Genomic DNA, 27,455 nt, shown 5'->3' with positions numbered 1-27,455 from the left:
ATTTATTTTGCGGGGGAGGGGCAGAGGGAGAAAGAGAATCCCTAGCAGACTCTGCACTGAGCACAGAGCCTGACATGCGGCTTGATCTCAGGACCTTGAGATCATGATCTGAGTTGCAGTCAAAAATCAGATTTTTGAATGACGGAGCCGCCCAGGTGCAACTGTGAGAATCTGTATTTTAATAAGCCTTCTAGGTGTCCTGATGCACACAGAATTCTTTTCCTGCTGCCATAACAAATTACCACAAACTTGATGGCCCAAAGCAACACTGATGGGTTATCCTGCCTTCTAAAGGTCAGAAGTCTGATGTCAGTCTCACAGACTGAGATCACAAGGTTATCAGGGCTGCATTCCTTTCTGGACGTTCCAAGGGAGGACTGTTCCCCTGCCTGTTCCAGTGTCTATGGGCTGCCAACATTCCTTGACCCAGGGCCTTACTCTCCATTTCCAAAGCCAGAAACGCAGGTCCAGTCCTTTCCATTCTCATGTTCTCTAACCTTTCTTCCACTTTGAAAGACTCCTGTGATTAGATGGAGCCTACCCACACAATCTGTCTCATTTCAAAGCGGGCTCTTCCCGACCTCAATTGCATTCATCCCCATTGCCATGCCACGTGACATTGTCCCAGGTTCTGGGGATGTCCAAGGTGTGGACAGCGTGGGTGGGGGTGGGTAATTCTGCCTACTGCAGTCCATCCTCTGACCCCCAATGTTCCATGTCTGCCCCACATGCAGGATGTACTCACCTTACCCAGGTCCCCAAAGCCTCCATGCATGGCAGCATCAACACAAGGTCCAAAATCTCACTTAAATCTCTTCAGCTCAAAAGTTCCCAGTCTCATATCTAAGTCATCTAAATAGGGTATGGGTGAGCCTCTGAGTGTAATCCACCCTGGGGCACAATTCTGTATTTTTGCAGACCTGTGAAACTAAAGATACAATGGTAGGAGAGGCATAGGATAATGATGAGAAATAGTCTTACTCAAAAAAGGACAAAAGGAGGGAGAAAGGAATCACTGATTTCAAGCAATTTCCAAATCCAAGTGGGCAAACTCCACTTGGTTTCAAGACCTGGGAGTAATCTTCTGTGGCTTGTCCCTTTGCTCTCTGGGTCAGTGTGCATGTGTTCGTACCGAGTAGCTGTATCAGCCTGTTTACTGAATTTTGGAGCACCAATGGGCTTCTTTCATTTCGTGATCTCTCTGAACCTTTCAGACCAAGCTGGAAGGGGTTCTGCTGGTTTAAGATTTCCAGAACCTGGTGGGTTTCCCAGGTAAGTCTTGGTGATTCACTCCATTAGACAAGAGAGTCGTTCCAAGATCTTTCTCAGATAACCCCATGTTCATTTTTGGTCTCTCTTGAGTTGCCTATGGGATCTATGAGCCTTCATCTAAAATGAGATTTTTTGGTGACCCAATATTTTGAATGTTTGGTCTTTCTAAGGTGCTGTTTAAATGTGGTTCAGCCACACCTTCAGTTTTCTGCTATGGCATACTTTCCTGCCAGGGATTCTCTGAATTTAAACATCTTTACTAATCTGGATAAGCTGATAATTTTCCAAATCCTCAGGTCGTGGTTTCTCTTGGTTTAACTGTTCTTCCCTCATTTATCTTGTCCTTTTTACAATTTTACTCTAAGCAGAGAAACCAAGCCACACCTTCAACACCTTTCTTGGAAATCTCACCCGTTGCCCAAGATCATCACTCTTTGGTTGTGCTTTCCACATAAGTGCAAGATACAATTCCACTAAGCTTTCTGACTCTGTGCAACATGGATTCCTTTTCCTCTAGTTTTCCATAACTACTGTCCTTTATTCCTTCTTTATGCTTTCTCTACCATGTTCCTCACTTCTCCTATGTCCCTACTAGCAGAGCTGTTAACATCTGAATTTCTACAACAATCTGCTCAAGGTCATTTGTGCTTTTCTGTCATGGGCCTCAAAATTCTCCCAGCCTCTACCCATTGCCCAATTCCAAAGCCCCTTCCGCATTTTGGGGTATTTACTAGAGCAGCACCCCAGTGATGGAACTAAAGCTTGTATTCGCTTTCTATTACTGCTGTAACAAATCACCACAAATTTAGTGGCTTAAAATAATACAAATTTCTTATCTTACAGTTCTGTAGGTACAATTTCAACAAGGGTCTCTGGGCTGGGGTGACAAGGTGTCCAGGTGACTGGACAGCATTCTTTGGACTTAGAGTTTGAGGTGGAGAGGTTAAAAATGCGTCTGAGACCACATAGCTGTCGCAATGGTGGAAACTCTGGGACAGTGCTTAGGTTTTTAATAAGAGTTTAATAAATATGCAGTGTACTCGGGGCACCTGGGTGGCTCAGAGGGTTAATCCTCTGCCTTTGGCTTGGGTCATGGTCTCAGGGTCCTGGGCTCAAGCCCCGCATCAGCTCTCTGCTCAACGGGGAGCCTGTTTCTCCCTCTTTCTGTCTGGCTCTCTGCCTACTTGTGATCTCTCTCTCTCTGTGTCAGATAAATAAATAAAATCTTTAAGAAAATAATAATAAATATGCATTGTCGGTAGCTATGACTACAACTTTTATTGCTGACAAAGAAGGAAGTAGGATATAAATATTATGATCTCAAAGAAAAATACAAAGAGATGAAAGCAATTTTGAGTATGATAACTACAGAAGACACAGATGTTCCAACATAAGAATAATTGGTATCCTTGAACTAAATAGCCTGATAAAAAGGATCAGTATCAGAAAAAAGTATTGTAAGCTATTATATGGGGAAAGTTTTCCTGAATTGGAGGAAAAGTGAGTTGGCAAATCAAAAGTTCATACCATATGCCTGGAAAAATTCATACCAAACACTCAAAATGAAATATGCTAGGGGTATTAAAACTGAAGAATAAAAACAAAACAAAACAAAACAAAAAACCTCTAGGCAACCATGAAGAAAAATTGAACTTCCTACAAGGAAATTAGGCAATTGCCAAATTTCTCTAAACCAACATCCAATGGTGAAAGGTAATTGAACAGTGTGTGAAATTCTGAGGCAATGTGTAATTCAAGAATATTATATCTAGTCAGATTATATTCAGAAATAAATGCAAGAAATAAATTTATGTTCCTTCCATACAATGGTAGATGATGTATGCTTAAAAGAACAAGGGAGCTCTCTGTGTTCTGATAGTAAACAATCTCCACGATGTAAAGTTAACTGAAAAAAAATATATTGAATAATGAACATAGAATAGCAATTTTCATCCAGTGCCACTTTATAACTTTTGAATTTTTGCTGTGGCCACATATTTTTTTGAATCACAGAAATAAAAATGTTTTCTAAAATGAAAATAAATGTATTTTAAATAGATATTTTAAAAATAAAATGGAGGGGCACCTGGGTGGCTCAGTGGGTTAAAGCCTCTGCCTTCGGCTCAGGTCATGATCTCAGGGTGCTGGGATGGAGCCCGCATCAGGCCTGTTTCCCCCTCTCTCTCTGCCTGCTTCTCTGCTTGCTTGTGATCTCTCTCTCCTGTGTCAAATAAATAAATAAATAAATAAATAGCATCCCATGTAGCTGTGTAATTGAGCATCAAGATTTGTCATGAAAACCATGATGTGATCAAGACTGCGGGGTAAGGGAAACGCCATGGGAGCTGGTGATACTGTAAACTGATTCTTCGAAGTAGTCGGGTGGGAAACTGTTTCCACAGAAGTTCTAAGCCGCTGACAGACTGCATGCCGATGTGGAAATGACTTTTTAGAAAAACTACTATTTTTGCTTCTATAAAAAAAGAAACAAAGGTTTTTCATCTAGCAATTGGTAATATGTTCAGTACAGAAGGCTGAAAACCACAGCCCTATTGGCCACCCAGATAAAATTATAATGGATCCAAATGATCAACTCTTTTTTTTTTAATGCTTCAAGTTTTTACTAAAGTTATACTTAGTTAACAAACAGTGTAATATTAGTTTCAGGAGTAGAATTTTATGATTCTTCATTTAAATACAAGACCAGTGCTCAACACCACAAGTGTTCTTCTTAATGCCCATCACCAGTGTAGCCCACCCCCTACCCACCACCTCTCCAGGAAACCTCAGTTTGTTCTCCAGGTAAGAGGCTCTTGTGGTTTTCTTCTCTCTCTCTCTCTTTTTCCCTTCTCCCCTATATTCTTCTGTTTTGTTTCTTAAATGTCACATCTGAGTGAAATCATCTGGTATTTGTCCTTCTCTGATGGTCACTCTAGTGACCATACACATCTAGCATAATGGTCACTCTAGCTCAATCTATGTTGTCACCAATGGCAAGATTAAATTCTTTTTCATGGCTGAGTAATATTCCATTGCAGATATACCACATCAAATGTTCAGTTCTTAAGAGCTTCCTGAAATAGGACATAATATGGCAGTAAATGGCAGCTTAATGCAGAACAAATTCTGAAGGGACAAATTCCTTTGAATATGTGAGTCCAAAATGGAAATACTGACTGTGAGCCCTGAGATTATAGAAGACTTTAGTGGGGAAAGGACTTTGCAAAAGAAAGTACAAGATTCTTCACCTTAATAGTGATTTTTATTTTGTTTTGTTTTGCTTTGGGGTCCAAACAATATTATTTACTGGAGAACAGATGTTCAACAGAAACTGGAAGTAGTAAGTTCAATCAAGGGCGTCACTCGCTTCGTGTTCAACACACAGAGTCAAAACAAATAAGCAGAAAAAGTCCTCCAGAGAATTTTCCCTTTGTGACTGCTTTCTCCAGGTGACATGAAACAAACACAGCCTCCCACTCCAGCTGAGCCCTGGGCCTCTGGGGAGGCGCCTGCAGAGTGTTCTGTTGTGCGTGGGCTGGAAGCAGCCAGTGTCTCCGACAGACTGGGACCATCCCAGACAGAAGGATAGGGATGAGTGCATGGTATCCTCAGAAGCTGCTTTCACATGATGTGAGGGCTTCTTTATAGAAAGTCTCTTTTCAATAAACTCAATTCACAGGGGAATCGATCAAGCCTCAATCCTCTTTTTCAAAGGAACCTGTAACATGTCTATTTACCTTGTTTTTCATAACTTGTTTTAAAATGTTCTGATTTGGGTGCCTGGGTGGTTCAGTTGTTTGAACAACTTCCTTCAGCTCAGGTCATGATCTTGGAGTCCCGGGATTGAGTCCTGTATGGCGCTCCCTGCTCAGCACGGGATGTCTGCTTCTCCCTCTGACCCTCCCCATTCCCGTGCTCTCTCTCTCTCTCTCTCTTTCATTCTTCCTCTGAAATAAATAAAATCTTTAAAATTAAATAAGCAAAATGTCCTGACTTTCTATGTCCCTCTTCCATTGGGCTGTTTCTTGTATCACCTTTTGAGTATATAGAAGACCTTCAGAAGAATGGCGTGAGTAATCATGAGCAGGAACTATATTGTAACCTACCTGGGGAGTTCAGAAGGAGAAGCCAGGATGGTTTCTTCTGAGAAGCACCAAAAAAGTGCTTAAGAAGCCTTCTGGTGTTGGAAGTCCCAATGAGAGCCTCGTCTCCTACACTTTGGGCAAGCGGTCTCAGCATGCTCTACCCTGCGTCTCCTAATTATATTTTTTTCAGAAGCAAATTAGATTAGGTCATTGCTAAGTCAGAAACTGGAGGGTCTGAGATTTTACCCTACTTGCAAGCTAACAAGTTAGCCTGCCACAGGTGTATATACTTGTACAGTCAGGAGACATGAGAGCTCTGGGTCAGAGACAAAGACCATCTATTCCTCACAGCAAAAGCAGCAGCTGGAGCAATGTCTTGCTTTGGTCCCCAGCGTGATAGGGCCAAATGGCTCCTGTACATGCAGTGAGGTGGGTTAGAGCTGATGAGCTTGGAAATTAGGAAAACCTGATCTTATATAGTGCGGCTGGTAACCCTCCCAGCCTCCCCTCTAAGGGGAAAGCTTACTCAATACCTTGGAATGTAAGCAAATCTCTAGAGAGGGGAAGAACTAAGCTTTATCTTTATTACTGGGTTGTCTCCAGAGAGAGGGAGACTTTACTAAGCTTTACTATCCTGGAATGTCTCTTTATATAAACATTGGCTATCAATTCCTTTGCTCAAAGAAACTGGGCTGTGTAGGAACATGAGGATCCCATAGATAATGTCATCCAGCAGTCGCTTGCTTGCTTGAAGCCCTCGGTCGTTCCCCTCTGTCATTAGAATAATATCCAGCTCTACCTTGCTGTGGGCCAGGAGGTCCTACTTGATCTGGTCCCTGCCTACCTTTCCAGTCTCACCTCATTCATTTCCACTGGGCTCTAACCACACTGGCCTTACATGCATCCCTTAGACACAATTTATTTGTATGTCAGAGTCCTTCAACTTGCTGTTCCCTCTGTCTGGAATACTATTCCCTAGGACCTTCCCAGGACTGACTCCTGATCCTCATCTTGGAGCAGCTCAATTACTTGAGCTGAGGTCACCACCTCAGAAAAGTCATTGGTGTCCCCAACACTAGTCCCTCTGGACCACATAGCCACCTGATTGTCTTCATGGCCATTACCATCCTCTTCTGTTTAGTTCTCTGGTTTCTCGCTGTCTGCCTCCTGAAAGAATAGAAGTCCCATGAGAGTAGAGAACTTGATTTTCACTCAGTTTTTAATCTAATAGCTAGAATAGTATTTGCCTTAGTTCAGTAAATATTTGTTGAATGAATGTGGGATCTGTAAAACGGGGATACTCATAGTTATTTCATAGAAGTCTAAATCAAGTAAGGGAAATGTATTCGCATTGAATCTATTCATGTGGGGACTGAGGTGAAGGCATCACATTAAGGGTAAGCCCTACATTATACTCTAAGTAGTCATTAGTCTACTCCAGAACATAGCATCCTCAGGCAGAGGACATAAGCCAAATACAAAGCACTCAAAAATCTGTGGGGGCCTCATTTACATGTGCATCTTAATTTTGACCTATTTGTGAACAGCTGTAGAAAATGCATAAATGAATTTGTTGTAGCCATATGAGAATTTTTTATTTTTTTTAAAGATTTATTAATTTATTTGAGAGAAAGTGTACATGGGGAGATGTGCAGAGGGAGAGAGAGTCTTACTTAAGACTGCTTACGACTGAGCATAGAGCACGACTTGGGGTTTGATCTCATGACCCTGAGATCACAACCTGAGCCAAATCAAGAGTCAGATGCTTGACAAACTCTGCCACCCAGGTGCCCCGAGAATTTCTTTAATTTCTTGGGAGTTTAAGCCCATATAGGACTAGATACTCATTAAATATGTATTAAAATGAATTGAATTAATTATCTAATATGTAAATAAAACTGCTCCTGAGGCATAAAGATTATTTTCTTTATTCAACAAATGTTTATTAAAAATCTTCAGTATGGCACAGAGATTTCCCCATGATCTGCTACCAGACCAATTCCCTAACATCATTTTTTTTTAAGATTATTTATTTATTTATTTTGACAGAGAGAGAGATCACAAGTAGGCAGAGAGGCAGGCAGAGAGAGAGAAGGAAGCAAGCTCCCTGCTGAGCAGAGAGCCTGATGCGGGACTCGATCCCAGGACCTTGAGATCATGACCTGAGCGGAAGGCAGCAGCTTAACCCACTGAGCCACCCAGGCGCCCCCCTAACATCATTTGTCACTCTTCCTGACCTCAGTCTATACACTGTTGACCTGCTTTTACTCCCTGACCTTGATCTACTATTTCAGACTTCTCTTCCTTCATTCAACCTATGTTCACTTACTGGAAAGCCTTGACCACCTTCACCTCCACCTGCACAGGAAGGGCTTCACTTTGCCTGGAGGCAGTCAGTCCCTGCTTGATTTTCAACCGCGGTGGTTTCTGGAGATGTGCCTTTCACCTATGCTTCCTGTCTATGTCTCAGTCACTGCACTGTTCGCTTATCTGTTTTCTCCATTACACTTGCCTCTTCTGTGACAGACTGTGTTTGAATTATCTTTTAATCTCCAACCTCTAATTTGTTATATGACAGAGTAGGTACTCAAATTATACTTGAAGGAAAGAAGGAAGGGTGTGGGTGGGGCTGAATGGATGGAAAAATGAAGGAAGAAATGAAGGGAAGAAGAATCATTTTGGTAGTGAAAAAATATAACTTTCAAATACAATATTCTGATTAAGTAAGGTGATAAGAAAGAGACATAACCACCTTGATTTTGTCGTAGTTTAAATGAAAAGAAATTACAGGTGAAAATCAATTTAATACCTTTGGGGCAAAATTCTATTACCCTCATTGATAGGGAGATGGGTTGAAAAACATTTCCATTCTGGTAATCTCCATAGTATAAGAAACAAAGAAATCAGGACAGAAAAATGTTTTATTTATATTTGAAATATATGGACCATGACTGTTACTAGGTTTCCTTAAAAAAATATGAAGTTTCCTGAGATATTTACAAGTCCATTATGGTCTTTTCTTTCCAGAATGGTCTTCAGAGTAAAATACAAATTTTCTAGAATGTACACTTTAATCACAGAGCAGGTAGAGCAGTGAATCGTTTATTTATTTATTAAAAATTTATTATTTTTTTATGATTTTTTAAAAATTTCTTTTCAGCGTAACAGTATTCATTGTTTTTGCACCACACCCAGTGCTGCATGAATTGTTTATTTAATCTGTAGAACACATTTGTTTTAAGGACTGGAACTTACTCACTTAAAATGCAGATTAACTAGTTTCTCTCTCTTTTTTTTGGTTGAGGTGAAATTGATGTCTAACTTCAATAAGTTCCAGGTATTCAAGATTATAATTCGATGTTTGTGTACACCACAAAATGATCATCACCGTATGTCTAGTTACCACCCGTCACCATAGAGTTGAACCCCTTCACCCACTTCACCTACCCATCCCCTCTGGTAATCACTAATTGTTCTCTGTATTTATGCTTTGGCTTTTGTTTTCTTGGTTGGTTTGTCTTGTTTGTAAATGAACCATTAATCTGATTCATCATTATATAAGTTGGGTGAAATTCACTAAAGAAAATCATTCAGGGCCCCTGGGTCCAGTTATTCTCTATACCAATTTTGTAATACATAATAAAAATAAGAATGTTCTGTGGCCAATTCAACCCCACATAGAATAAGCCCAGCCTCTGTGAAAATATAGTATCACTTATTCGACCACACACTATTATCATGGGTCCACCTTTCTAAGCAGCACTGCTGGAGGTCCAGTCTTACATAGCCTCTGGTGTTAAAAGATACACTGAGGCACATCGAAAAAATTTTTTAAGTTTATTTGATCATTTATTGACTCAAATCAGACAGTACCGAACCAGAAGTGGTTAGGAACCCTAGGTAGGTAGGATCACAGCAAAGACAGACACAGAACCTTCGGAAGCAAGGAAAGTATTTGGCCGCAGCAAAATCCTAATTGACTTTCTGTGATTGGGTGATTGGTTGTCCTTAGTGTTTAGTTTTTCTAATGTTGGGACATTAACAGGCTTAGATTTGGGTTTGCTTAAGTAGACCAGCCAACATGGCATCAGAATCTCCTCCGCCAAAATTAATTTAACACTGGGTAGCAATTTCTTTCATATTCTTACAGTCCGCATTTACTTTTTAAGTGTAAAAAAATAACACAAATATCCCCTACTTGTTCCCAAACATTGGGAACAATTTGACCCTGCTCTTTGAGCATTTTTCTATTTCATCATATTTCCCCCTTTCCTCTTACGGAAGAGATGAAGGTTATTTTCCATTTGTGACTTGGCTGCTAATAACAGGACATGTCAGAGAAACGTTACAGGGCAGAGGGTGGGGCTGGAGGGGTCCACATTCACTGTCTGATTCCATCTTTGTATCCAAAATGAAATCACTTCTCTCCAAGAAGCATGGCGGGTGACAGCCCAGTTATTGAAGGCACAGGTAAAAGGAGACATCTAAGTGCTCGTCTCAGAAATCTGTATGCAACAAAGCTCTGATTCTGTGTGGCGTGGCTCATCTGGGTTGCAGGGACCACCTGAGACACCAGCAGGCCCAGGCTGGGGGGCAGGCTTCCTGCAGCGTGTTTATATCCAAGAAGAACAGCACAGCTATGTGAATGATAGGCTATTCAGCTGGAAGTGGCCTTAGGAAAAATAAACAAAGCCCAGCTGCATTTCTCACATCTCAGCTCTTCAGTAGAAGGGAGGGAGGGGCTCAGGCCTACCATTCTCTCCTGGAAGTAGTAGATTTTTAAGATGTTTGATAGATTTCCAAGGTTCGCGAGTAGGACTAATAACACTATTAGCTGCAACTTATGGGACACTTGATCTGTGCATACATTGCACTTACTGTCTCAGTGAATCCCCTAATAATGAGTGTTATTATTCTCATTTTCCCAGGAGGTGAAGTTATACAGCTAATAAGTGGCAAATCCAGGATCTGAGCGCCCCCCACCCCGTCTGTCTGACTCCAAAGTCCGAGCCCCGAGCATGACCTGTGGCAGTTGCTTGATTTCAAGCGAACTGGAAGACAGGCACATCTGCTGAGGGAGGACGTGTGTCTGCGGGCCAGCCTCGGAAATGAAGAGTCACCAGTACCCTAGCACAAGAAGGCACTCTCGAATGCTTGCTGTCTGAGCTGAGTGTGCAGGAGTGAGGAGTGAAAGGCGCAAAGTAATTTGTAGCCGAGTGAAGCTAGTGTGGCTAAGGGAGCCTCGGCTTCTCAGGGCAGTGGACAGGCAACAAGTAATTAAGAGCCTTTTCTGCAACGCTAGCAGTTAGGACTTATTTGAGCCAATGAGCAATCCTTGAAGTCATTTAAACAGCCGAGTAATACAAGCAGATTTGTGTTATGGTAGATCCTTCTAGCCACAGTATGAAAGGTCAGTTGAAGATGGGCCACTATGGTGGCCGTGAGGAGGCAGAACTGGTGGGATTTGGAGACTGAGGGTGTGCGGAAGAGGGAAGAACCAAGGATGACACCCAGGTTTCCGATCTGATGGGGATGGGTGGCTGGTGGTACCACTGAGATAAGAAACAGGAAGCAAAGAAGGCTCCTGATGACGGCTCAGATTTGGAGGTGTAGGGTTTGAGATGGTTGTAGGATATCCAGGTGAGCGTTAGACAAACAAATCTGGAGCTAAGGAGAGAGGTACAATTGGAAAGTGGGAATGTGGAAGTCACTAACTTATCGTGACACATTAAGTCAGAAATATGGATGATAGTGTCAGGAAAGTCTATGGAATAAGACCAGAAGCCTTGGTCTAGACCCGTGAGGAATACCAATAGGTAAGGGATGAATAGGGGAAATGGAGCCATGAAAAATGATCGAGAGGGAATGACCAGAGAAAGGAAACCCAAGATGTATTATTCTAGACACCAAAAGAAGAAGTGTAAAGACAACTTGCCCACCAATCTCAGACATGCAGCTGGGTCAGTAGGCCCCCTCCGTCCTCCCCAAAACACCTGTCAAAGCCTTTACTGTGTCATATACTGCTTGTCTCTTCCCTGTGAGTGGACATGATCGTCAAGGTCAGGGCCTGTCCATTGCCTGAGGCAACAAAAATAGCTTCAAATTGAAGGGGGTGGAATTCTGGTTGGAACAGATTGAGGAATGAATGGATGAGGAGGGATTTAAAATGTTAAATCTCAATTATCCAAGCTAAGAGAACAGAACAGAAATGTGGGAGAAACAAACAGAAAGAGATAAGCCCAAAAGTTCTATTTGACTCTGAACATAGAGTCCATAGAAAACTCGTGTTCTTTTTTTTTTTTTCTTTTAAGACTTTATTTATTTGAGAGAGAGTGAGAGAGTATGAGAGGGGAGAAGGTCAGAGGGAGAAGCAGACTCTCTGTGGAGCTGGGAGCCCAATGAGGGACTCGACCCCGGGACTCCAGGATCATGACCTGAGACATGATTGGATGTAGCTTCAGCCTTAGCAACACCGTCAAATGCCCAAATCATCCTCCCCCCACCCTGAAGGCAGTTGCTTAACCAACTGAACCACCCAGGCGCCGAAGACTTGTGTTCTTTCACAGCCCTCCCTAAGTCCCAGCCCTCCTTTCAGATGGCCTGAAGGCCTGCAGTTGAAACTCACCCAGGGGGGCACCTGTGTTGCTCAGTCAGGGTTAGGCACCTGCCTTCAACTCAGGTCAGCATCTCAAGGTCCTGGGCTCGAGCCCCACATCAGGCTCCCTGCTTGGCGGCGAGTCTGCGTCTCCCTCTCCCTCCGTGGCCCAGCCTCCCCTGACCAGTGCTCTCTTTCTCTCTATCTCAAATAAATAAATAAAATCTTAAAACAACAACAACAACTCTCCCAGAAAGAGGAGAAAAGGAGACAACAGATACCTCAAAGGGGGTGAACCCTTGCTCTGTGATTGAGAACTGACTACTATGAAAGGGGCCTAAAAAAAAAGAAACTCCATGTAAGAAAGTTCTGCTGCTGCAGATAACAGATAATCATAAGGTGTATCATCTCTATTTTCGTGACAAACAGAAGGTCTGAATGTTTGCAAGCCAATAAAACATCCTCCAGCATTTGAAGATGAGTGTACTTCAAGATTTTGGATGAATGCCATTCAGAAAATGTTTCCTTCATGAAGGTGTCATTATAATAATGAATGTTTTGCATTTGGGGAAGTGGTGTAATATGTGGAATGTTCAGCCAAAGGCAAAAAGATTAGTAGCTAGCTCTAATGACTTCTAGAGAACATGAACATTTTCGTTTCTTGAGTCTCTTCTTTTTTTTTTTTCACCCCAAAGTCAAATGGAGGGTGGAATAAGGAAAAATTGAAAACAAGGGATTGGCTTGACCATAAAATAGCAAAAATACTTCATGTACGTATCAATTTGTTTTTTAAAGTGCTTTGACATGCATCAAGCTGATTTGGATGTGTATTTATAAATAAACCATAATGAAGGAATGTCCGCTGTGACAATCCTACGAAAGAATTGAGGAAATTGATGATTGGATATAGCTTCAGCCTTAGCAACACCATCAAATGCCCAAATCATCCTCCCTCCCCCCTCCTCCCTTTCCTCCCTTCCTTCCTTCTGTAGAGCGCTGAGTATTCTGCCATTGTGACACTGTAGTATAATAAGAAATATATATATATATATTTTTAACGGAAGCTTCATTACACAGACACAATTAATGAACCATTGGCCATTCATGGTCAACGTCAACTCCGGGCCCTCCCCGCTCCCTGGAGGTGGAACAGGGAGGGGGGCACTAAAAGTTCCAACTCTCTAATTCTCAGGTTGGTTCCTTTGGGAACCAGCTCCCAACCTTAGGGACTTTCTAGAAGTCACCTCATTCATATAAGCTCATTCATATATACATATATATATATATATATATTTATATTGGTCTTCATTCCTGGTTCCTAAAACAGTCCCAAAGCAATAAAGATGAAAGGAGCACGTTTTGGTTTAAGATTTGATTTCTGTCCCCAGTTCCTGAAATTATTCTGGCTCGATAAAGATTAAAAACAAACAAACCATCTTTTCTTATTCATTACAAGCCCTTTCCACCCACCTGAGCTTATATGAATGAGGTGACTTCTAGAAAGTCCCTAAGGTTGGGAGCTGGTTCCCAAAGGAACCAACCTGAGAATTAGAGAGTTGGAACTTTTAGTGCCCCCCTCCCTGTTCCACCTCCAGGGAGCGGGGAGGGCCCGGAGTTGACGTTGACCATGAATGGCCAATGGTTCATTAATTGTGTCTGTGTAATGAAGCTTCCGTTAAAAAAAAAAAAAAAAAAAAAAAAATCCTACGGGAAGGGATTCAGAGAGCTTCGGAGTTGGTGAACCCATGGAAATGCCAGAAGAGGGGAGCATCTGCAGAGGTCATGGAAGCTCTGTGCTTTCCCCATACCTCGCTCTATGGGTCATGAGGGGAAGGCCCCACATGTTTGTTTCAGATGTAGCCATAGTAATAGTAGGGGTGTCTGGGGGCGGGGGTCAGTCGGTGGGCGTCTGCCTTCAGCTCAGGTTATGATCCCAGGGTCCTGGCTTCAGAGCCCCGAATTGGGCTCCCTGCCCGGCGGGAAGCCTGCTTCTCCTTCTTCCTCTCCCACTCCCCCTGCTTGTATGCCCTCTCTTGCTGTGTCTTTCCCTGTCAGAAAAATAAATTAAATTAAATTAAATTAAAATAGTAGTAGTAGTGAGAGAAATGGAGCTTTCTTTTTAGTCTTGTGCTATACAAGGCACTAATCTAACAAGTATCTTATCCTAGCCTGTGTTCCCAAGTTATCCGGTCATCCAACAGTCTTCTTGGACTTCTGTTTACAGGAAGATGGGAGCTGTGTGAGTCCTGGGCCCACGGACAAGCTCTTACCTTGGGTCAACTAATTAAAACCTGTGTGCCTCAGTTTCCTCACTAGTAAAATAATCTCTCCCTGAGAAGGTGGTTAGGAGTAGTAAATGAGTTCGTATTTGTAAAGTACCTCATTGGCACTCAATAAGGGTTTATTTAAGTGTGTGTTTCATAAGTAAATGAGCTGGGTAGGCTCAGCATTCTTTTGTGAGAGAAGAATCGTTCTTTATTACTTGTGCCTCAGCAGATTGTTCACACAATTACGATGGATCTCCAGATATACGGGAGCAAGTCACTCGCTTTATTGCTTCTTTCCGCCATCTAGAAGAAATTCCATAAATGAAAGAGTTTATGAGAACTGAATATATATCACCAAACATCTCTTACAAAGGCTCAGATCCAATGCCTACTTAAGGAAGAAACGCGGCTCCTTCCCTGAGATGCGCCCTTTATTCAAATCCCCGGGGACATTCCATATCTGAACTAGAGAAGTTAATGATTCCCAGAGACCACTTTTTGAAACTGTTGAACTGATTTCATCAGTTTATGCCGTTTGTGGGTGGGTGGGAAGATTTTACAGTCCGCTATCAATTCTTTCTAACGGCTAGAGAAGAAGCATAGTCACTCATGGTTGCTCCTACTGAGGTCATGAGATCACGGCATAATTTTTTTTCTCTTGTCCTTACAAGGAAATCTTCAAAACTTTCTTCAGACAGGGAACCAAAAATAGTGACAAGGAGAAAGGGTTGCCAAAGACGTGTCCTTTTCCCCCTCCCTCTATTTCATTTATAGTAAAATCTTTAATCTTTGAGAGCAGTTTTGCACGTTCCTCTTGCTGGACGCTGTTTATTTCAAGCTGCCAATCTTGTTGCATGTACACCGCTGCTCTCGGGTTATCTTCCATTTAAATATCCACAGTGACCACTAGTCCTTTTTGGTCGTTTTTAAGTGCCAACAGTTTTCCAGAAAGTCACATCTCTTTCTGTCTCTGCCAAATTTTGCAAGATTTCTGTAGTCTCCGCGAGAGGCAGTAGTGGGCTCTGAGGGCAGAAGACATGAGCTCAAGTTCTGGACCCACCCCTGGCTCTGACCCTTGGGAAAGACCTCTGCCGTGTTTCCTCACTTCCTTCCTCACAGAGCTACGGAGGAGAGCAAGTGAAAATGATGATGTAGATGCACGTGAAAGCTCTATTTTAAAGTAAGTTACATTGCTTTAAGCGTTTTGCCTGTAGGTACATTTCACAATATATAAGGCTAAAATAATTGAAATCTAAAAAATGTTGAATCAGAAAAACATAACAGGTGTCTCATCTCTAGTCTGGTGACCAACAGAAGGTCTGAATGTTTTCAAGCCAATAAAACATTGCTGAATTTGCAAAACGAAAGTGGTCTGTTCAAATATTAGTTCTGTCTATGTAGACATACACGCTAGGGTACTGGATATGCCAGGGCCCTAATCTCTGAAATATTAGAACCTAGGATTCAGAAAACAAATTGCATCTTCTTTGCTCATCAAACATGCAGCTTCTCCTTTTTCAAACGAGCTGGAGCCGGGTTTTTAGCGGAGCACACTGACCCGCAGCCAGAAGAGGACAGGTCTCATTTTCCCTTACAGTTTGGGTGGCCATCGAAGCTCTGGCCAATGAGATGTGAAGCAGGAGTGCTGTGTGGGATTTCCAGGACGTTCTGTGAGTTCTGTAGAGGGGAGGAGCCACACCTTCTCTCTTCACTCTCATCTGGTGACAACGGAGTTGACAGACAAACCCTGGGATGACCTGGCTCTGAACTTCTTATGTGCAAGAAAGAATTAAACTACTATCCTGTTCCGATTGTTTTTGGTGGGGGCTGGGGGGTAGGAGCAGCGGGGTTCTGTTATTCATAGTTGAACCTAATGTTAACGGAAAAATGTCTCTCTGTGCATGACCCATCTTTTTTTTTTTTTTTAAAAGATTTATTTATTTACTTGTTTGAGAGAGAGAGAGCATGAGCAGGAGGGACAGTTGAAGAGAGAGAGAATCTCAAGTAGAGGCCTCACTGAGCCTCACTCAGAGCTCGATCTCATGGTCCTGAGGTCATAACCTGAGCTGAAACCAAGAGTCAGATGCTTAACCGCTCTGCCACCCAGCGCTAAATGTTGAGTCCAAACCCATCACTCTTCGAGAAGCTGGGAGTTGTAAGTGCCCTCCTGAGTGTGTGTTGCTATGCCAGGGGTAGGGTTTATGGAGAAATTCTGTCCCAGCTTCTCCTGCCCTTTTCCCCCCTCATCTGCCCAATGTATAGGATTCACTCAGTTGGTTTCTGGATTTCTTTCAGAGAAAATTGTTCCATACTTAGCTGAGATACAGTGTGTCTGTGGGAGGAGGTGAATTTGGGGGTTGCCATCTTGAACCAGAACTTAATACTTCATTTCAACATTTTACTGGAGGCCACAAATGATAGTCTTGCACATGAAAAATCCTAATGAACTTACAAAAAATGCTAACAGTAATAAATGTGTCTAGCCAGATCACAAGATAAAATTAATACATAAAAATTAATTCCAGTTCTATCTATTAGTAATAAAAATTGGAAAATGAAGTAAAAAATAAATATAATTTACAATAATATTTTAAAAACGTGAAATACTTAGGGATAAACTTAACAATTATATGGCAGACCTAGTCAGGCGCCCCTGTGACCCGTCTTTTTTTAAAGATTTTATTTATTTATTTGACAGAGAGAGACAGAATGATAGAGGGAACAGAAGCAGAGGGAGTGGGAGAGGGAGAAGCAGGCCTCCCGCTGAGCAGGGAGACCGATGCAGGGCTCGATCCCAGGACCCTGGGGTCATGACCTGAGCTGAAGGCAGACACTCAATGACTGAGCCACCCAGGCGCCCCAGACCCGTCATTTTAAAATTTATTTTTATTTATTTTTAATTTTTTAAAATTTCTTTATTGACAGACAGAAATCACCAGCAGGCAGAGAGGCAGGCAGAGAGAGAGGGAGAAGCTGGCCCCCCGCCAAGAAGAGAGCCCGATGCAGGTCTCGTTCCCAGGACCCTGGGATCATGACCTGAGCCGAAGGCAGAAGCTTTAACCCACTGAGCCACACAGGTGTCCCCCAGACCCGTCATTTTTAAAGACTAGTTTGAATCTCTTTCCTAAAGTAAGATGCTGGGAGGCAAAATATATAATCCCACATGATTATTTGGCAGTTTACTGATGACTTTGTGATAAAGCCCCACAACTCCCAATTCTTGGTCTTTGGCAAGCAATATGGCTTACACAAATGAAAGGTTGGGCCAGGTCAGCTGGAACAGAGCCGACAGAGCATCTTTAAAAAAAAAAAAAAAAAGAAAGAAAGAAAAATCTGAAAATAAATAAATAATTTTTTAAAAACATCTCTCTGGGGCGCCTGGGTGGCTCAGTGGGTTAAGCTGCTGCCTTCGGCTCGGGTCATGATCTCAGGGTCCTGGGATCGAGTCCTGCATCGGGCTCTCTGCTCAGCAGGGAGCCTGCTTCCTCCTCTCTCTCTCTGCCTGCCTCTCTGCCTACTTATAATCTCTCTCTGTCAAATAAATAAATAAAATCTTTAAAAAAAAAAAAACCCATCTCTCTGATGTTTTTAAAAAACATCTCATCTGATGTCACTAATGAATAGTGACAGGTCACCGTGGAGTTGCATGTCACCTGCTGATGGAAGCTGACTTGACAGAGCCGTAGCTTGTCCCTGGACGTGGGTCTGTGGAAGATCCAGGTGGCTCATGGAGGGAGGTGGGTGAGCACATGTAAGTACATGTGCCTGTAATTTTGTGCCCAGCACCGAGGAAATCTAGCCAAACAGCTTTTATACCTGTATTTGGAAACCGATGAGGTGATTAGACAATACATTCATATTTATTGGGCAACACGATATTTTTGAATGGACAAAATAAAGAGCCTCTTTGGGAAGGCACACGTGGCCATCTTGTTCTCCGAATGTGTGGGGCCGCACTGCCTTCTTCATTCAGTCACTGAGCACGTTGGCGTGGAGGGCCTACTGTATACCAGACCACAGAGTGACCTGGGACCACCTTGCTGATGTGACTCCCCCATCTGGGTTAACATCTTTTATTCTCCCCTTGTCCAGGGCTGGTGTGTCTCCAAGACCCAGGTCTGGGCCAAGAAGACTTTTCTGGCTCCCACAGCCCTCCATGGCAGTTTCCTGCTCTGCTCCAAGCTCCTGTCACAACTTGTATCTGCACAACCCATTGGTCTTTTGGCAGCTCCATTCAGTGGGTTTACATTTATTACACAGTAAGGTGAGTGCCTTGAGTTCAGAGACACATCTTTGGTGCCTAATAAATGCTTGTGGATGATATCATATTTGTGGAGTACTTGACAATCTCTTTGGTCAGCATTCATCGGGCATCATTGAAGACCTTGCACTATACTAAGCATGAGTGGGGAGAAAAGATGAGTAAGACTTGGGCTCAGGGGCTGCTGGAGCAAGAGAAGTATGAACAAATCATTGTAACTCCACATCACAGATGTCAGAAAAAAGCTTGGAGCAAGGGTTAGGGTAGAAGCTTCTGATTTCTCCTTGGAAAGACTTAACAGAAAAAGCGGTGTCACACCTAGCTCTAACGGGAGAAGAAAGGCTGGTGGGTTAAGAAGTGGTTCGCACACATTCCACCATCGGTTCTTCAGGATCTCTTGAAGGTAGGCGGGACAGTTACTGCATCTCCACTTTACACAAAGAAGTGGGAGCAGAACGTGTCACGGTGTGATGTCCGGGAGCTCCTGGCTGTCAAGAGAAATGAGGCGGGCTCAGAACTCAAGCTCTGGATCCTAATCTGTTGCTCTTTCTATCATGCCTCCTGGTCTCCCTAAGTAATGTGGATGACCATGAGTTCGGCCCCGGGGAAGGTCAGGTGTTTCTTATTTTCTCAGTTAAAATGAGTCGAGCAACCCAATTCATTTAATTTATTGCATTTTCCTCTTCCATTTTTCATAATTCTCTCATTTATGAGGCCAGGGTTCTTAGTAAGTCCCCTTCCTGGAATCTTCCCTAAGGAAATAATCAGAGAGGCAGACATAAATTTATGGACAAAAACTTTCCTAGCAGAACTATTTATAATAACAGAAAATAGGAAACAACCTAAATTTCCAACAAAAACAGACTAGTAGGCAGGCCTTAAACATCTTTCCATATATTTTAATGACATTTCAAAAATGCTTACAATTAATGTTATTAAAAAAATAAAGGACAGGATAAAAACCCATGATTCCAATTTTGTTGGGTATACATGCCACTGCACACATAGGAAAAGAAGAACTTTCAGGAAGACGCTCACGGCGGCCATCTTGATGCTCTTTGTTCATACTGCCTGCCTTGCATAGTGTGCATTTTATCATCAGAAAACTAACTAACTAAATAAAGATTGCTTAATAAAGTACAAAAGTCATCAAGAGGGCAATAAAACTGAGACTGGATTCCCGTCTTGGTCAGGGTGACCTGAGAAACAGAAACAAAATGAGAGGATTTGTTGTAAGGAATCAGCTCATATGATGATTATGGAAGCTGGCAAGTCCAAACTCCTGAGGGTAAGCAGCGGGCTAAAGCCCTTGAGAAGAGTTGATGCTGCAGTTGGAGTCCAAGGGCAGTCTGCTGGTCCAATTCTGTCTTATTGAGAGGTCAGTCTTTTTCTCTAGTAAGGTGTTCAACTGACCGAATGGGCCCCACTCCCATTATGGAGGATAACCTATCTAACTCAAAGTCTACAGACTTAAACCTTAATCTCATCTAAAAAAGACCTGCCCAGAAGAAACATCGGGAATATTGTTGGACCAAATACCTAGCTACTGTGGCCTAGCTAAGCTGATGCATAAAATTAACCATCACAATTCTATAACTAAAGATTTCTCACCTATAGGTGCAACCATCTGGGGACAGAGGCTCTGTCTCCTTCTTTCCATCCCTCTGTCACTCGGCATGGGTCTGGTTCATGGTAGATGTGCAGCAGATGTAGGATGGGCGTGTCGGTGAGTGAGGGAGCAAATTGCTAAGAGGACAGGCAACGATATTACTTAATTATCAATTCAGAATGTCACAATCTACATTCAAGTTCCCTTAGCCTGGGACCTGGCTAGCCTTCAGAGGAAGCCATATCACAACACAAGGGCAGGTCCTGGCAACCACAATTACCCCAAACGCACGATTTACCCTACTCTACCCACATTTCTAGACCTAACGGAAACTTGCCCTGAGCACAGAGATGACTAAGGACACAGAGTCTGTCCAGTGATGCTGCCCTGCCTGGACAATGAGCAGAGGGAGGCACGAATCTTGTAGGACCAGAGATATGGGCCCTCTGGGAGCTGCCTGACTAGAGTCCTCGCATGACAGCCTGCTTTGCGTCAGTCCAGGCAGGTGGCAGTGGGAGCAACACTGGTCCCCGTGACCTCCAGCCAGACAGTGACCCCTTGCTGCCTCAGCCCTGCTGAGAGCACACAATTTCTCCAGCCAACACAGAATCTTCTTCCATTTTTCCATGAGGTTATTTGTCACCTCTGAGTTTCTTTCTTTCTTTTTTTTAAACTTTATTTTTTCAGTGTTGCCTCTAAGTTTCTTGTTTTACTGACTCGCTCTAACTTGCTTGGGCTAGAATCTTTCCTGAAACCACAGATCCCCCGATCCTGTGACCTGCCAGTACTCCACCCCCCTCTGGAGCCTCAGAAGGGCAGGACTCTGGGTGCCCCGTCAGTTCAGTACTAGGGACATTTCAATAGCTGTAGTCACCAAGGCACAAAGGCCAGGAAATTCCAGAGGCCCATAAAGTGATTTGAAAGAAGGAACAAGGAGCAAGTTTGTTTGTTTGTTTTTATAATGAATAAAATCTTCTATTCAATGTGATGATCTTGTTCTAGTCATGCAAAAGGGTTTTGTTTTGTTTTTAATGAAAGGTCGACTATGAGGCGTAAGTTCTAAGATCTCACATTTTTCAAAGGAAAATTCAGACACAGAAGTTCTTATTGAGGGAGGAGACTATGATTTTATGGAGGGATGGGGAAAGGAGCTGTGGTTGGTGGACATCCAATCACGTCACCGCCTGTTGGAGGCAGGTTTGAGGTGGGGGGGTTAGAGGACTGGGCTTCGCCCCACAGAGGAGTGGTCCTGTTAGGTGGACTTGTCCCTTCCTGGGCACAAAAGTGCTGACATGCAGTCTGTATGGAAGGTGTTAGTTTTATATACAGATGAGAAGCATTACCTGCTGGGCACCATTCCAGAAAATCAACCTAAAAAGTATGGGTCATAGATGTTGTCTGATGTGATGATGTCCACATTTATGGGTCACTTACCAACAGCCAGGCACTCTTCCAAGGGCTTTGCATAGATCATCTCATTTAATGCTCACAGTGTCCCTATGAAGTAACTATGAATATTCTCCATACTTCAGAACTATGGAATCTGAGGCCTAGAGAGATGACATGACTTAATTTGCCGAGTGTACAACTAGTAAATGATAGAGCTAGGAACTGGTCCCACAACTGTCATTCTTAAATGACACGCTACACACACACACACACACACACACACACACACAGGTCCCGGGGTGCTAAACTTAGATGTTTCTTACACAGAAATGGCACGCACCCTCACTTTCTTACTTCCGCGATCCCTGCCTGAGCCAATTTTCTGACCTCTATTCCTGTTCCATTTCACTCCAGCATTCCAGCTGCAAATCTAAACAGCTGGCTTCTAGTCTTGACCTTTCCTTCATTATGTTCCCTGCTGTGAAAGCTCTGGACCAAGAAGTCACCACATACTAGGTTTAATAGGCAGTGGATGCCCACTCAGTGGCTGCCCCTGGACACCCGTTTCTTTGGTCTTGACAGTGATGGAGCCACATGGAGAGGAAGCTGAAGAGCCTTGTATCAGGCCTCGGGTGACCCCAGTTCTACCTCCAACCAACAAAGCAGCCTCCCGGGCACAGGGTTCTTATCTTGAAACTTAGGAAACTGACATCAGCTATCTCTGAAACGCTAACAAATTTCTGGGGGTGCCAGACTGGTGATTCTTCTTTTTGTAGCCACCATTCTTGCCCTGGCAGCTTGGTGGTCTATCTTGGGGCAGGAATGAGACACACGGAGATTTATTTGAGGAAACTGGCCATCCACACGCATGGTGTCCTCTGGGGCATAAAAAAGCAAAACCCCATCACTGACAGTGAATGCATCTTTGCCAAGTTTGCAGGAGAGTTTCCTGATTCACAGGATCAAATTTACTCCTCAATTCAGAACAACATGTTCTTCTTCCTCTCTTTTCAGGATATTTGCGGAGGAGAATTTTAGAATCACTTGCAGTCATTCACTGAAAATAAAAATGGCATGAAACTAAATGATCTTAAGTCAATACTTTTGAGAAAGGTAAATATTTGCAGATTATTGATTCTGTGCATTTTAAAGCATCAGGAAAGCACCAAAGAATAAAAATAGTTTCTGGGAGGCAGGCAGGTGCCCAGAGGCACGGGGAAAGCGGAGTTAGCACCAAGCGGTCACATGTAGTTAGGGAGACCACACCTCACGGAGGCAGGGGAGAGCTCCTTTACTTTGATGCACTACCCTGGCCATGGGAATTTGCTGATCTTCCCTTAGAATGTTGGGATTAATACACTGAATCTAATCCTTTTTCAGACTCTGCTGGGACTACCCAAAGGAAGAGAGAAAATAAATATGGTTAGTGGCTTGGAAGCCAGTGAGGTGGATGGGGTGTCGATATTCTGTCATTCCTGATTTGCTGATTTCTTGCCTTATGAAACCCTCCTTCCCAAGGTAGAAACCCCCAAAACTACATTTCTCAGCTTCCCTCATACGTGCTTGGTACACAAGCATATAATCAAGTCCAGCTATATAATTTGTGGGGCCCAGTGAAAATTGAGAATGTGGGGTTCCTTATTCAAAAAGTAAGGGGGGGGGGCACCCGGGTGGCTCAGTGGGTTAAAGCCTCTGCCTTCAGCTCAGGTCATGATTCCAGGGTCCTGGGATCGAGCCCGGCATTGGGCTCTCTGCTCAGCAGGGAGCCTGCTTCCCTCTCTCTCTCTCTCTGCCTGCCTCTCAGCCTACTTGTGATTCTGTCTGTCAAATAAATAAATAAAATATTTAAAAAAAAAAAAAGTAAAGGGAAGGGTGCAGTTAAAGGTAGTTCGATATAATCCATTTTCCCTCAAAAATACTATATTACTCATAAAATGTACTATGGGGTAATAGTGATATGTTAATAACAACATAAAAATACAAATTGCAAAAAAATTGTGTCCTAATTTTAAATTAGATCAGGAACAATACTTTATAATGTGCTACCTTGACTGATATTAAGATTTCTCTTTCTTTTCCAAAAACCCATTTATTGGGTCCTCAAAATTTATGCTTTTAGCAAGATGATTTTCAGCCCATGTAATCAAATGGGATGTCAATTGTTCTTGTCAAATGTAAGATCACAAATAATTTTTCATCAGTTTTGATTTTGAGAAGGACTTTTCTGATGCCACTGTTAATTGGAGTTGTTAAGAGTATTTTATAGTCTCTGACAACATTTTTGATGAGTTATTTTGAAATGCAAATTTTAGTACCTCTAGAGTTGATAGTTCTTGCAGAATAACTTCTCTAAAAAGATTTAATTCCTCATTAAAATTAGTTTTGTGTAGGTCTGATTAATTTTAAATGCCAACATATACAATAATATTTTTATGTTTCCTTTGGTAATTCCTATAACTTGTTGAGGCCATATAGGAACCTGGAAGTGTGGTCCTGATTTGTACACGATTCAAAGGGACTATTTAAACCTTACGTCACTGTATCTTCAATGACAAAAAGAGACTAACCTTAAAACTATTTTCCTTGTTGATAATTGATTCCTCTAAAGCTTCATCTGAAAACAGTGTTCTTTTCCCATCAAATGTGACAATATCAAAATTTGGTATTTGCTTTGCAATGTTGCAGAGTTTTAAAAATGAGAGATTCCAGACTCTTTGAAGAATTCTAATTATTCCTTAATATGTTTATTGCAATGTCCATGTGTATGCTTTTATTTTGTAATAATTCACTAAGCACCAGCAGTTTCTATCTCCAGCTCTCAGGCTGGGGAGTATAAGTTAGACTACATTCATGGCACTCATATTTGCACAGAAGTTGACAAGGACGTACAGACAATGTGGCTTCCTTTTCTGGTCCCTGCTTTACCCTCTCCAGAGCCGCTTCTCTCTCCAGGGAGTAGCTACTACCGCCACAGCTGCTGCTTTGCTACTGCCATCACCACTACCAATCTGGGCCCAGGTCCCTGCCCAGCCACCACCTGGAAACTTCCTGGTGCCTTGGAGGGTCACGGGTGAGAACGTGCGCACTGGGCACCCTCACACCTGCGGATCTGAGTGCATGTGTGTGCGCTTCTGCCTGGGGCATCTCCTCTGCCCGTGCATGGGCTCCACTGTCCTACCAGCCTGCACAGGAAACACACAAATTTAAAGATCAAATTGGTAAGAATTTCAAGACAGCACCAGCAGTAGACCAGTAAGCCAAGCACAGGCCCCATCCGAGGGAGGATCCCCGTTTACCCGCACAGGCTGCGTTGTCACAAAGTCGCTCTGTAGGTAGACACTGATCTGATGATCAGACACATGCCTGAAAGGAGTGAGATGCGTCGAGAGATGGCTGTGGTGGGGGTGGGGGGAGTCCTGTCTTGCTGCATGGTGTCCAGTGAGTACAGTATGTTTCTGGGGTAGACATAGTTCTCACACCACTGCAACTCGAATGGTGGATGCAGGCAGCAAGGCCTTCATTAAGCCAGTGAGGCAGAATAGTGCTGGGAGTTATTTCTGGAAATGTACCCCAGAGCCCATGTCTCTAAATCCTCTGGGGTCCTATGAGCCATCCACTATCTCCAGTAAATCTCTTTGTGTTTAAACTAGGTCGAGTTTGCAAGTAAGAACCCTGATAATATGGCAATTTTACCCATTTTACAGATTGGAGTATTTGCAAAATGGGGTATTTTCATCTTTCTCCAGATGAAGAAACTAGGCTTCAGAGAGAACTTGCCTATGTGTATCTAACTAATGATTGATACAGTACAGAATTCAGATCCAAAACCTGGATTCAGCCACCATACTGCACCAATTCTTCTTCACACAACATCAGAGAGCTCGAGAAATCATCCTCTATACTGCATCATAACTTCGTGTTGAATATCTGCTATTTTTTTCCTTGAATAACATCTTTCCATAGCGGAATTACTTCTTCTACACTTGGTGGTATTATCAACCACATGCCTTAATTACCCAGTAAATGGGAGGTATGTGAACAGCCCAGGCCAATCAGAGTATCCCATCTTTCAAAACACAATGATGGGCCCAGTGGTGGACTCTTGACCCACACAAGGTCATTCAAAGTCCACTTTGGAGAGACCCAGTATGGGGAATTGGGTCTCTCCTCCTGTGATTACAATTGTCATGTGAGTTATTTGGGACCATTTTTTCTATGCAAATGGAGCAAGAAACTAACAAAGAATAAAGCTGAGTCGAAAGACACTCTGATGATGTCACTAGAGCCCCTGGATCTAGCCATTCCTGAAGCCTGTAAATGATCCAGTAAATTTTTCTTTTTACCTATGCCAGTTCGAGTTGCTTTTCTGTCTCTAAACATTAAAAAAACAATAACAACATAAACTCTCCAAAGATACTTTCCATAGCAGAAGGGACAGCAGAGCTGAGCTATACTTTTTGGCCACTGTCTGCCACCCACCTCTGTGACTAGTTATGGAAACTTCTTCTTTGACCCAAATATCTCCATACCTCTCCCGTTATTTATTTTCAACTTCCATTCACAATGGAGCTCACACTGAGCAGGAATTACTGCTACAACTACTCATTCATTCTACATGTAATTCATGAATCCTTTCTCTTTACCTTCTGTCTCTGGCCCTGCCTCACTCTCAAAAGGCATTTTCGGTCCCTGTCAGAGATAGAGAGGTATGAAGGAGGAGCTTCTCTTTAATTCCTAGAAACAACGTGAAATACTTTGGATCATGTGGCTTACTATGAATAGTGTAATTAGGTTAACACCAGTGTTTGGGTTTCTTTAGAAATAAAAACTAAAAGGTCCTCAATGGAGCCATGGAGATAATCTCTCTCAGAGTCAGTCAAGTGTGGTTGGCTCTCTCTGTTATACAAAAGACGACTTCCTAGGAACCTGGACATGGCATTACATAATGCTGAACCGAAAGTACGCCAGTCTCTCCTGAGTCTAATCAAAAAGAAACATCAAACAACCAAGAATTGAGGATCAGTCTATAAAGGAACTAGCCTGCATCCTTCCAGAGTGTCAAAGTCATGGAATACAAAGCAAGGTGAGGAATGGCTCCAGATTAAAGAAAACCAAAGAGACGTGATCGCTACACGCAACACATGATCTGAACCAATTCCCGTACTGGGGAAACAGCTATAAATAACATTCTTGCGTCAACTGACAAAAGTGAAGCATAGCCTGCAGTTAGGTAGAAGCATTGCAGTGACGTTAAATTTCCTGACTATGATCATTATGCTGTGGTTATAGAAGAGAATATCCTTGTCCTTGGAAGTACATCCTGGGGCATTAAGGACATGGTGTATGCAAACTACTCAGTGGTTCAGGCAAAAATTCTAAAAATATAGATGGAAAGAGAGGGAATGATCAAACAAATGTGGCCAATGTTCAAAACTGGCAGATCCAGACAAAAGGTGTACTGGAGTCCTTTTTCACTATTCTTACTCCTTTTAGGTAAGTTTAGAATTTTTTTAAAAAATAAAAAGCTTTCTTACAGAAGAGTTAGCCAGTCTTTCAAGTTTCTTTCAACCCTTGTGATTATGTCAAAAAGAAAGTATCAGTTTGGAACTAATGCATCTTTCACATTTTTTGAACACTTGATAATCTCCCTCTCTAATAAATAGAGAACAGGAGTGCCTGGTTGGCTCAGTTGGTAGAGCACGTTACACTAGATCTCAGGGTCTTGAGTTCAAGCCCCATGTTGGGAGTGGAGCTTACTTACTTCTTTACATACACACATACATACATACGTGTAAATAAGATAAAGAGAGAGCAAGACTAGGGCTCAGCCTTAGGCAAGTAGCAGCTATTAGCTAGAATTGAATTGCATAATTTTGCTTTCATTGTATTTACTTTCTATTCATGGCAAGTAGGGTATCTTTCCTTATATGGTAAGATACAAAATTTCCTTTAAAATAATTTTTTATCATCAAAAATG

General features: G+C 42.6%; 1 long non-coding RNA gene across 1 annotated transcript in view; it reads left to right on the top strand.

The window, feature by feature from the left end:
- The window catches only part of LOC131826711 (uncharacterized), a 53,208-nt gene extending 34,661 nt beyond the window's left edge, over positions 1–18,547 (top strand). Inside the window, exon 3 of the long non-coding RNA XR_009351712.1 lies at positions 18,312–18,547. This is a non-coding gene — a long non-coding RNA (uncharacterized LOC131826711). The remainder of the gene's footprint in view (positions 1–18,311) is intronic.
- Positions 18,548–27,455: the final 8,908 nt, after the last annotated feature.

This window comes from Mustela lutreola, chromosome 3 (genome assembly GCF_030435805.1).
Source record: "Mustela lutreola isolate mMusLut2 chromosome 3, mMusLut2.pri, whole genome shotgun sequence".
NCBI lineage: Eukaryota > Metazoa > Chordata > Mammalia > Carnivora > Mustelidae > Mustela > Mustela lutreola.
The sequence above is the reverse complement of the archived record's forward strand: the minus strand, read 5'-3'. Positions and strand labels throughout refer to the sequence as shown.